The 11015-nt window shown below is 42.6% G+C and overlaps 1 protein-coding gene across 4 annotated transcripts in view; it reads left to right on the forward strand.

Moving 5' to 3' along the window:
• The window catches only part of POLA1 (DNA polymerase alpha 1, catalytic subunit), a 369765-nt gene that overhangs the window by 259733 nt on the left and 99017 nt on the right, over nt 1-11015 (forward strand). The window lies entirely within an intron of this gene.

Raw genomic sequence — 11015 nt, forward strand, 5'->3', positions numbered from 1 at the left:
AAATTTGTTAGTCTCTAAGGTGCCACAAGTACTCCTTTTCTTTTTAAGCTTGTCAACATTATTATCGTGGTAGTCAGAGGTGAAGACACCAAGCAAATTCAAAACTGAGGGTTTCCTGCCATGATTTTATTTGCTATTTCACAAATTAATTTAAAGACTTAACAATAGCTGCGGGGAAATGAAGGATTGCTTTTGTTTGGTCAGCAAAGACAATAGGCATGAGTCAAATAAGGGTTAACAATCCTGCATTTGAATAAATTGAAACTAAACAGAGTGCATATGTTGAATTTGATTGCAACATGAATGTCCTTGGAAAAGTTTTTTGTTTAAATCAAATCAAGACCAGAGCTTAATTATCAAAGCAAAACAAGAGACATAAAGAGCTTCATGCTTTTAATATTGCTTTTTTCAAAAATAGCTCCCTTCACACATTTATCTACATGTTTAATTTCCATGCATAATAGCACTAGTTATTGTTGTCATTTGTAAAGAGAGATTAACAGATAGTAAGTACAAACAAACGCAAATAAGTACTGAATAGCAAGGTGACAAAGAAGAAAAGACCTCTTTAATGTTAATTATAACTGGTAGGAAGTCTAGACAAATTACATTATCTGTTTTCTATATGAATTGAAGGAACATTTAGTCAGTATCTGTGTCAGAGATACAGTTGGGTATTTGCTTTAAATGCAGGTGACTTGACAACTTAGCACTTCACGAGTTTTTAACATACCTCAGTGAACTATGGAGTTGTAATTTATCTAGAAAAATAAGTTTCAGCTATATCTGTCAATAACTAAACATTTTTTAATAATTAGAAACAAAAGAAGAATATAAATGAGTTGTAGAATGTTGATGTTTTGATCTTGTCTTAAAATATGGTGATTGTTTTCAGTTTGGTTGTCAGTCTGTTGATTCTTGTTTTCCTTAAATGCATTGTGTGACCAGTAACGTTCAGAGTTCATTCTTAAGCAGCGAATAAAAAGTAGTTACATAAAGAAATTTGCTTCAAGTGTAATTACTACATGATAGGTTTGGTGGCCCTTTCTATGTACTTCTCAGTGAAATAATATAGCAGCTCCTTACAAATGAATCATTTTTATGTGGCTCTCAAATCCTTGATAATTGGCTCTAAATGCCAACAGTTAGCAGAAAGCAAGCAAAAGAGATTGTCACATTCCGGGGTGCAGTCCAGACCAGTGAGGGGTTGTCACTGCCTACCCTGCAACCTTGGGTGCCTCACAATGCTTTGCTGTTGTAGCTCTCAGCCTGGGCTGCTCACAAAGAGCATACAGATCACACCCTGATTGTCTATGCATAGCTGCAGCCCTGGTCCAGCAACTCTGACCCCAGTAGCCAATCAGCAATACACCAGCTACACTCTGGCTTTCAGCAGCCTTGGTTACTTCCTACAGGGTGACCCCAGCACACTCCCAGTCCCAAATTTTCCCCCAAAATGTGTGTTCTTCACTATCCAAGCCCTCTCCTGGACAGTTCAGATATTAGAGGTCCATTGCCCCTGTAAAGGTTCAATATTCAATAGTTTTCTACTTTAACTGGAGTTATCAAACAGTTCAGTGTAAACACCACAGTGGATTAGTTTTGATTAAAAATAAAACAAATTTATTTAACTACAAAGATTTAAAGTGAGTACAAGGCATTAAAGACAGAAATGCTTACAAGAAAATAAAGATAAAATGCTTTCTAGTAACTAAAACTTAACAAACTAGACTTGGTTCAAGGTCAGGTCCTAATCACATATTCCCAGCAACAGGACTGACCAAATTCTCAGGTCAGAACCCCTCCCAAAGTCCAAAGGCTGGTTCCTTTTTCTTCTTATGTGAAAGAGAAAGAGAGAGATGCCTTGGAGTGTTCTTGCCCCTCACTTTTATAGTCCAGTTACCCTTTGAAGAGGATTCTTCTGAGGATTACCCCTCAAAGTAAAATTTAGTCAAACAGTAAAGAAGGCGACATAAAGTCTGTTCATGCTCTTTCTCCTCCCCTGTGTATGCTGAAATGCAGAATTGCCTGGTCTCCTGCCATTTCCCCCTCTTGCTGTCTCCCTGTTTACTACTTATATGTAAATTGGAGAAAACACATTCTTCTTCACGTATATGCAGCTGTGTATTCCACTTAAGTGTGTGTGTGCTCAATGCCTGCGCCGCTTCCTGCAACACCCATTGGCCAGGAACGGTGAACCGCGGCCACTGGGAGCTGTGGGGAGGCTCCTCGGTGTCTGAGTTAGGGTCATCATCCTCCCGTTTTCCATTGCCTGACCAATATTAGGGGCCATCAGTGGACCATTGCAAGTACCAGGAGTGGTGCTCGTCTCATTGAGACAGAGTCCTCTGGCCCATTGCCTACTGACCACCAATGTCAGTGGCTTCCCTGGAATCAGTTGTGGAGTCCCCTTCATCATGCTCAAAGGCGAGGTCTGTGGTAGTGACCGCCGATTCACTGCAGGCCCAGACGCTGGCATTCCTTCTCTGTGCGGAGCCTCCATAGTTGTTCCCCTGGGTCCATCAGCCCTAGAACGGGATCCAGCTTTAACCCAGTGAAGGGATTTGTCTTCATCCCCAGATGATTTGTGCTGCTTAGTTGATCCCTCCTTTTGGTACCAGAAGAATTTAAGGCATCCCAAGACGTTTTGTGGCACATAGCTGCTTCCCTCAGTATCCAAGTGGAGTTCTTACAAGAGAATACCCACAATTTAGTGGCTATCCTGCAGCTGTCTGCCCTTCGGAGAGTCACCCTCTATATCAACGATGTGCTCCTTGAACTGGCTATGGCCCTCTGGAACACACTGGCTTGGTATCGCCTATGGTTAAGCCCATGGAAAAGTGCTATTTCTTTCCTGTGATGGGATACCTAGGTACAACCTGGAACTGGGGTACTGCTATGACCCCCTAACTCTTCAGCTTGGGCTGTCTTTTACAATGCTTTGCTAGTGACAAGCAGCAAACCCTGGCAGGTCCTGTTATCGCTCAGCACAACAGCATGTGGAGCCCCACACCCAGCTAGATTGCACGAATGTTCCCTGAGCCACTCATGAATCACACAGAGAAAGGCACCAGCAAATCTCCCAGGCCCCCAGCCTTGCACTCCAGAACTGTACCATCTTGCCCTGGTGAGAAGCCTGACCAGTGTAAGTTCATTACACAGTCTGCACCTCCCTCAATGTGGAGAGGACACACACTAGCTTTTGTAAACTGAAATGAGATTTACCAATTACTTCAACCAAAACACACTGTTTTAGATAAAATATAAAGCAGAGTTATTAACTACAGAATGATAGATTTTAAATGATTATAAATAGTAGGCACAAGAAGTCAGTAGTTATCAAAGAAAATAAAAGGTAAACTCACAGTCTAAATCTTTAACCTAAGCAGTATTTGGATTAAGCAGTTTTTCTCACCCCACTGGATGTTACAGGTAGGTTACAGTCCTTAATACATAGGCTTTCCCTTTAAGCCTAGTCTCCTCAGTTCAAGTCTTTGTCTTCCCAGCATTCTTGTTGCTTCCAGCATAGGTGGGGGAGGAGAAAGATAAAAGTACAATGCCACTGTCCCTTATTTTATAGTCCATGTGCCTGGAAAGAAACTAGCCCAGACATGCCTGGTGGGTCTTGCTGAGTCCCAAGGTTGAGCAATCACCATTGTGCGGTGGTTCTCTTACAGAATTGTAAATCCCTTGTTTATGACTCCCCTGCTGATTAATGGTCATTTAATGCCCACCTGGGTGTGGATCATTTCCTTTATTGTCACTGGAGAACTAGCAAGGGACAATTCCAAAACTTAGAGTATTTCAATAACAACCATACAGCAAAATTTCATAACTTCATACACACTAATGATCTACATCTTATGGCAGAACAATGGGTTTCAGCAGATCATGACCTTTCCTATGATATCTTACATGGCATCTTTGTACAAAACATACCATAATTACATGACTGGTGATTATTTGGGTTCCAAGGTGCTACAGTTCCCCTGAGGGATTTGAGCTGTTTTACTCCTATCCAGCCCCAAATTCCCTATTTGTAACTGCGGCAAGGGACAGAGCCCATCAAGCCAGGTTTAAGTCACCTTCAAGCATAAGGACTCTAAATGAATTCACCTCATGGGCAGAAAGACACCTTTTCTTTTTTACAGATATGAATTGCTAACCAGCAAGCCTTGCTGTCTAAGTAGGATTTTGTTCACTGGACAGTTATGTCACAGTTCTCAGACCAGCAAGAGGAATTTTGGCTATTTGTCACTAAGGGCTGCTTAGTGGCTAAGACATCCTTGTAGTCCGCACTAGACTTCTCAGACTTCTTAGGGTGATGGCTTCCGTGGTCACCGTGAGGAGGGCTTCCTGGCTGCAAAATTCAGGCATTGTCCCCTATGTCCAGCAAGCCATTGAGGATCTGTTCTTCAACAGCCAAACGCTGTTCTCTGTTAAGACTGACAAGACACTGCACTCCTTCAAGGTTTCTAGGCTACCATGTGGTCCTTGAAGATAGGCTAACCCACTTTCACAATACTTAGGGCTTGATACTGACAGCTGGGTCCTAAGCACTGTCAGATCAGGTTAGGGCAGCTAGCTCCTCTCCACATCTCCTCTCCATCCTCTCTCCCAGTCTCTCTTAAGGGACCCTTCTCACAAGATACTGCTCCTTGAGCAGGTCTGCTCTCTACTTTGGGAGTGATGGAGGAGTTTCCGCTGGAACAGCATAGTCATGGCTTCTACTCCTGGGACTTTCTGGTACCCAAATTCAAGGGAGGGGTAAGATCCATCCTCGACTTTTGTGATCTCAACAAATATATCAGGTTCATGACATTCTGAATGGTCATTCCATTTACTATTCTCTCTGTTGTGTCAGAACAATTGACTTGCTGCTCTGGACCTTCAGGACGCCTACTTTCATGTGGCGATTTTGCCAAACCATAAAAAGTTCCTTTGTTTTGCCGTGGTGGAACACCACTTTCAGGACAGAGTACTTCTCTTCTGCCTCTGAATTTTTACCAAATGCATGATCATTGTTACAGCATACCTCTGGAAGAAGGACATTCACATCTTCCCATATTTGAATGACTGTTTACTGAGGGGCAGATTCAGAGAGGAAGTTCTTGCTCATTTCGTAACGACGCTGCACTTGCTCGACTATCTGGTCTCATCCTAAACACCAGAAAATCAACCTTGGCTCCCACTCAGAAAACCTACTTCATTGGGACATTTAGATTCCACTACGTTGAAAGCGTTTCTGCCAACTTACCACCGCCTGTACTGCAGTTTCAGCCTTCCACAATAGTTTGGACAAGTCTCAGGCTCTTGGGCCAGATGGCTACTTGCTCGTAGGTGGTCCAGTTTGCAAGGTTGCACCTTCGCCCCTTTACGTGTGGCTCAAGACTGTTTGTTGTCCCATTCTTCACCCTTTAGATAGACTGATTCATCTTCCTCCACTGGTCCTGGACTCCTTGCAGTGGTGGATGAATCCAGAGAACGTTTGCCAAGGCGTTCCCTTTGTCTGGTCCTCACCCACCATGTTGGTTGTTACCGACACCTCCTTGATAGCTTATAAGGAACACCTGGGGTCTCTGAAAATACAGGTGCTGTGGTCACAGCAAGAGGCCTCACTCTATATCAATGTTCTGGAGCTTCAGGCCATCTACAATGCATGCCATACTTCTCAGGACCGTATCAGAGACTCAGTAGTTCACATACTTACCGACAATTTTGCTGTGATTAGTATGTGAACAAACAAGAAGGAGCACACTCCAGGTTGCTTTGTCTAGAAGCGATCTGGCTGTGGCAATTCTGCACTGAGGAAAGAACTACTCTGATAGCCATTCACTTGCCAGGGATTCAGAATCATCTCGCTGACCATCTCATCGGGTATTTTTCCTGAGTCATGAGTGGTATCTGAGGACAAATGTACTCCGGATCATCTTCACAGTTTTGGGCATCCCAGCAGTAAACCTGTTTGCTACAAGGGATAACAGGAAATGTCTGTTCTGCTCTCGAAGGGGCCTCAGTCCGACGCTTTCCACCTCAGCTGGCAGTTAGCTGTTCTGTATGCCATTCCCCTGATCACCCCTCAGGTCATCCTCAAGCTCAAGGTGAATTGGGCCAAGCTCATTATCACTGCCCTGACATGGCTGAGGCAGAACTGGTTCTCCTGCCTTCATGCACTGTCTGTTCAGCATCCCAAACCACTTCCTTACCATCCCAACTTACTCAGAACCAAAGCCATTCCTTAAGTCCTGTGTTCAGCTCCCTGCATGTCATGGCATGGCTGCTGCATGGCTGAATAAAGAGGAAGAGTGGTGTTCGGAGGCTGTCCAGAAAGTTCTCCTTAACAATAGAAATCTCTCCACCAGGATGGCCTATTCAGTGAAATGGAAGAGATTTTTGGTGTGGTCATTAGTTGCGGAATACAAACATTGCTGGTCTCGATCCAGGATATTTTGAAGTACTTGCTGCACCTTCAATCATTGGGGCTTGCATTTAATTAATTGAAACTGCATCTGGCAGCAATATTGGCATTTCATCCCCCCATTCAGGGAAGATCAGTCTTCTCCAATGCCATGCCATCATATACAGATTGCATGAAGGGTTAAGCGGTCTCTTTGCAGACAGACTCCAAATGCATACCATCCTGCATCGAAACTGCATATGAAATAGCTTTGGCTCTGCCCCCTCAGCAGGTGCGAGCTCATTCTATGAGGGCACAAGCAGCATCCATAGCATTTCTCAGAGACGTTTCTGTATTGCACTTTTGCACGGCTGCTACATGGTCATTGATGCATACATTCACAAACCATTATGCCATAACTGTTTCTTCCGGGGGATGCAAAGTGGAAAGGTTCTGCAGTCCTTGTTTAGGTAGACTCCAAGCCCTGCCTGCTGGGGCAGAGGGGATGGCTTGTAAGTCACTATGTAGAATGTACAGCTGCAGCTACTTGAAGAAGAAACGGTTACTTCCTGTAACTTTAAAAAAAAAAAAAGAGGAGTACTTGTGGCACCTTAGAGACTAACAAATTTATTAGAGCATAAGCTTCATGGGCTACAGCCCACTTCATCCGATGTATGGAATGGAACATATAGTAAGAAGAAATATATATACATACAGAGAAGGTGGAAGTTATTATACAAACTGTAATGAGACCAATTAATTAAGGTGGGCTATTATCAGCAGGAGAAAAAAAATCTTTTGTAGTGATAATCAGGATGGCCCATTTCAAACAGTTGACAAGAAGGTGTGAGTAACGGTAGGGGGAAAAATTAGCATGGGGAAATAGTTTTTACTTTGTGTAATGACCCATCCACTCCGTCTTTATTCAAGCATAATTTAATGGTGTCCAGTTTGCAAATTAATTGCAATTCTGCAGTTTCTCGTTGGAGTCTGTTTTTGTAACTGTGGTACTTTGGAGTTGTGATGCAGATGTGTATTCCACAACCCACCCTCTGTCCTCTCTGCATTGGAGTCTCATTTCTGGGCATTTTGGTATGAAGAACTGAGAGAGGGTCAGGGCAGAGCTGCCTCATGTAGCCAGGTGAGGAGCTACAACCATGAGGTGTGAACGCCACCCCTCTACGGGTACTGCTACATAAATTTCTCCAGCTCCAGTGCACTGGGCATGCACACATCTAAGTGGAATACAGGTTTACGTCATGTCTCGAAGAACCACAGTTACATTAAGTAACGGTTTCTTCCTTTGTTGAGGATAGACTTGTTTAACAACTTCTGCCTTGACATGGCTGGGTGGGTTAGAACATATGCTAACAAACATCATATAGGCGGTATTCATAACTTCACATATAGTGTTGCTATGTACATTTCACCATGATATTATTGACCAGCAAGTTATTAGTTTTCAAATGATACTTCACAAGGCATATTTTGTACCTGGGTGAGTAATTCTCTCTCTGTCTCTGTCTCTGGACCAATTAATATTAAGTATTTATACAAAGTGGAAAAACTTCAACAAGAGAGATCTTCTCCTTCCCCCCTCCCCCCCACAAATAGCCTGGTAATTAGGACACTTACCTGGGATGTGGAATACTTGGTTTGAAGTCCCTGCTACAGAGTGGGAATACCACGTCTCTTAAAATGCTGAGCCCTGGCACCTCTGAGCTTGGCAGTTCATAGCCCCAGCACCTCTGGGCTTGCGACATCAGTTATGAATGTAAAAAAATTGCCTGAGCCCCAGCACCTCTTTTATTACAAATTTAAGCAGTGGTCTCTTGCATACCAGGTGAATGCCTTAACCAGTGTGTTGTTAGGTACAAAGGGACACCACCTCCTCCTCTTTTCTGAATGTCACCTAAATTTCCTTGTGAATCGAGCCTGAAAAAAAAATTTTTTTGGTTGAAACTATTTGACAAATTTGGGTCAAATTCGTGAATAGTTTAGAGTTGACTGAAACTGCATTTTTTTTCAAATATACTATTCAGGCAAAAAAATTTGCCCAATCTTAGTGAGACCTCCCCTCAGTAGATAAATATGTGACAATCTGTCCCTTGCATTGGTCTCTTCCTAATATAGTAGTTATTGTTTTAACGCCTGAAGCATGAAGTTTAATATACCTTCCATAATTTTTGTTTTTATCTATTTATGATAGCTCTGGGTATTCTTGAAATCCCTATAAATACCCACTCTTTTAAATCTTAAATTCTTTGTCTCATCAACTTCCTGTAGTAATGAGTTCCACAGTTCAGTCACTTGTGTTAAAAAGTGTTCTTTTTATTGGGGTCTTTTTTGGTGTGTGGTTTTTTTGTTATCATCTTTTAATTTCATTGAATGTTCCCTTGTTTATGTGTTATGAGACAGGGAGGATAGAAGTTCCCAATCTACCATCTCAGTCTATACCATGACAGGACTAGAAGGGATCTCCCGGGTCACTGAGTTCAGTCCCCTGCTATCATAGGCAATACCTCTTCTAATTATGTTCGTAAACTTACAATGCTCCATCTTAAAATAGTTAGGTTGTTTGTTCCCACAACTTCTGTTGGAAGGCTATTCCGGAACCTCAGCCCTCTGATGGTTAGAAAACTTCTAATTTACAGCCTAAATTTATTCATGGCTACTTTATACCCATTTGTTCTTGTACCAATGTTGTCCTTTAGCTTAAATAGCTCTTCTCCCTCTCTGGTATCTACCCCCCACACACACACACCTTGTGTATTTATAGAGAGTAATCATATTAGTTTATCTTTCAAGTGTGAAGAAAATCAATCCAGTAGTTTTTAAGTGAAGAATGTTTAAAGTTGGCATTTTCACACATGTGGATTTTGGCTGCCCCCAAGTCAGTTAAATATGAGTCATTTACAGATGTGCTGCAATTTAGTAGCACTTGTACTTTTTTTTTAATCTGAGTACATGTGTGGAGATTTATATGTAAAACTGGAGCTGAAAACTAATTATATATAATTGTATTTGAGATATGTATTTGTAATTGTATATGTAATATGTATATGAGAACTAGTTATATGTAAAACTGGAGCTGAACCAAACCTGTTCAAGTCAATAGAGTCACCATTGACTTCAATGGGCTTTGGATCAGGCCTGAACTCAGGAACTGCCAAAAGTTAAGGCTTCAGCTGAAGCATTAATGTAGTCTGTATTGTTTTATGTAGCTTAAGAATTCTAAGAACTAGTTAATAGTTGTTTACTTTTAACCATGAAAATGGCACTAAAAAAGGACTACATAGGTGTATAGCTAACCCTTAAGGAGATACCTTAACTCTTGGAATTCCCAGACCTTTGAACATTTAATTTTATATTAATACTAATTTTATATTTAACTAATTGCATTTTCTAAAAGTTAAACCCACTGAGCATGTGTTATAAACAAGAAATGTTCAAAATGTTTCTCTGTCATTGTGTGTCTGAATAGTCTCCTATTTTTCTGGCCCTCTTTATGGTTATTATGTAAACTACAAATTCTGCATAGAAATTCTGCAGTGCTGTGGAATTTGCCTCTAGCATGATGTTAGTCAGAAAAACCTTCCCTGTTCTGCTTGGAGGTGCATAAAACCCTCCCTTGAGAGCACAGGTAGTGCATTGATAGATGTTGTTCTTGTTCTGCCTGGGCATAAACGGAGCATTGCACTAGCCTTAGGAGTGCTCCCATTCTTCTGCTTACCTCTGTGTTCTTGAGAGAGAGATTCTGCACACTTTGCCTGGACCGTGTCAGAACAAGCCGGGCCAGATTTTTTTTTGCTCAGCCGGACAGATTGGGGAATGCTTTGTAATCATGTCTATCAGTGTTGGATTTGCTGGGTCCTCCTATGGAAAGAATCACTGCTTATCACTAGGAAAGCCACCAAACTAGATCCATATTGCAATCCCTTACTTCCCCCTAAAACTCAAGCAAGCAAATTATGTCAGTACCCCATGAAGCAATGCTGGACGAGTGTGGGAGGGAGATGTAAAATTAAAGTTATGAATGAGACAATTAACAGGACCTCTGTGGGGTCTATATGCCAATTTCTTAAGATTAATATGGAAATAGACAGGTTATACCTGCTAGAAGCCAGCGAATGAAAAGAAACTTACATGTTTTGCCAATCTGTCATGCTGCCCCAGAATTGTCCTGCTATTACATCAGTGTTGCTTCGCTGCACAGTTGTAGAAGAGGAAAGTAGATGCAGAACACACACCTGGGGTTATGCATCTGTTCAGCATAGACTACAGTATGTCATGGCAGTAGGGGAAGAGTGTTGTATAGTGAGTAGTCCAGGGATCGGCAACCTTTGGCGGGCTGGGCCGGTTTGTTTACCTGCCGCATCTGCAGGTTCTGCTGATCGCAGCTTCCACTGGCCGCGGTTTGCCACTCCAGGCCAATGAGAGCTGTGGGAAGTGGCGGCCCGCACATCCCTCGGCCCACGCTGCTTCCCGCAGCCCCCATTGGCCTGGAGCGGCAAACCGCAGCCAGTGGGAGCTGTGATCAGCTGAACCTGCGGACGTGGCAGGTAAACAATCCAACCCGGCCTGCCAGGGAGCTTACCATGGCGGGCCATGGGCCAAA

This window comes from Dermochelys coriacea, chromosome 1 (genome assembly GCF_009764565.3).
Source record: "Dermochelys coriacea isolate rDerCor1 chromosome 1, rDerCor1.pri.v4, whole genome shotgun sequence".
NCBI lineage: Eukaryota > Metazoa > Chordata > Testudines > Dermochelyidae > Dermochelys > Dermochelys coriacea.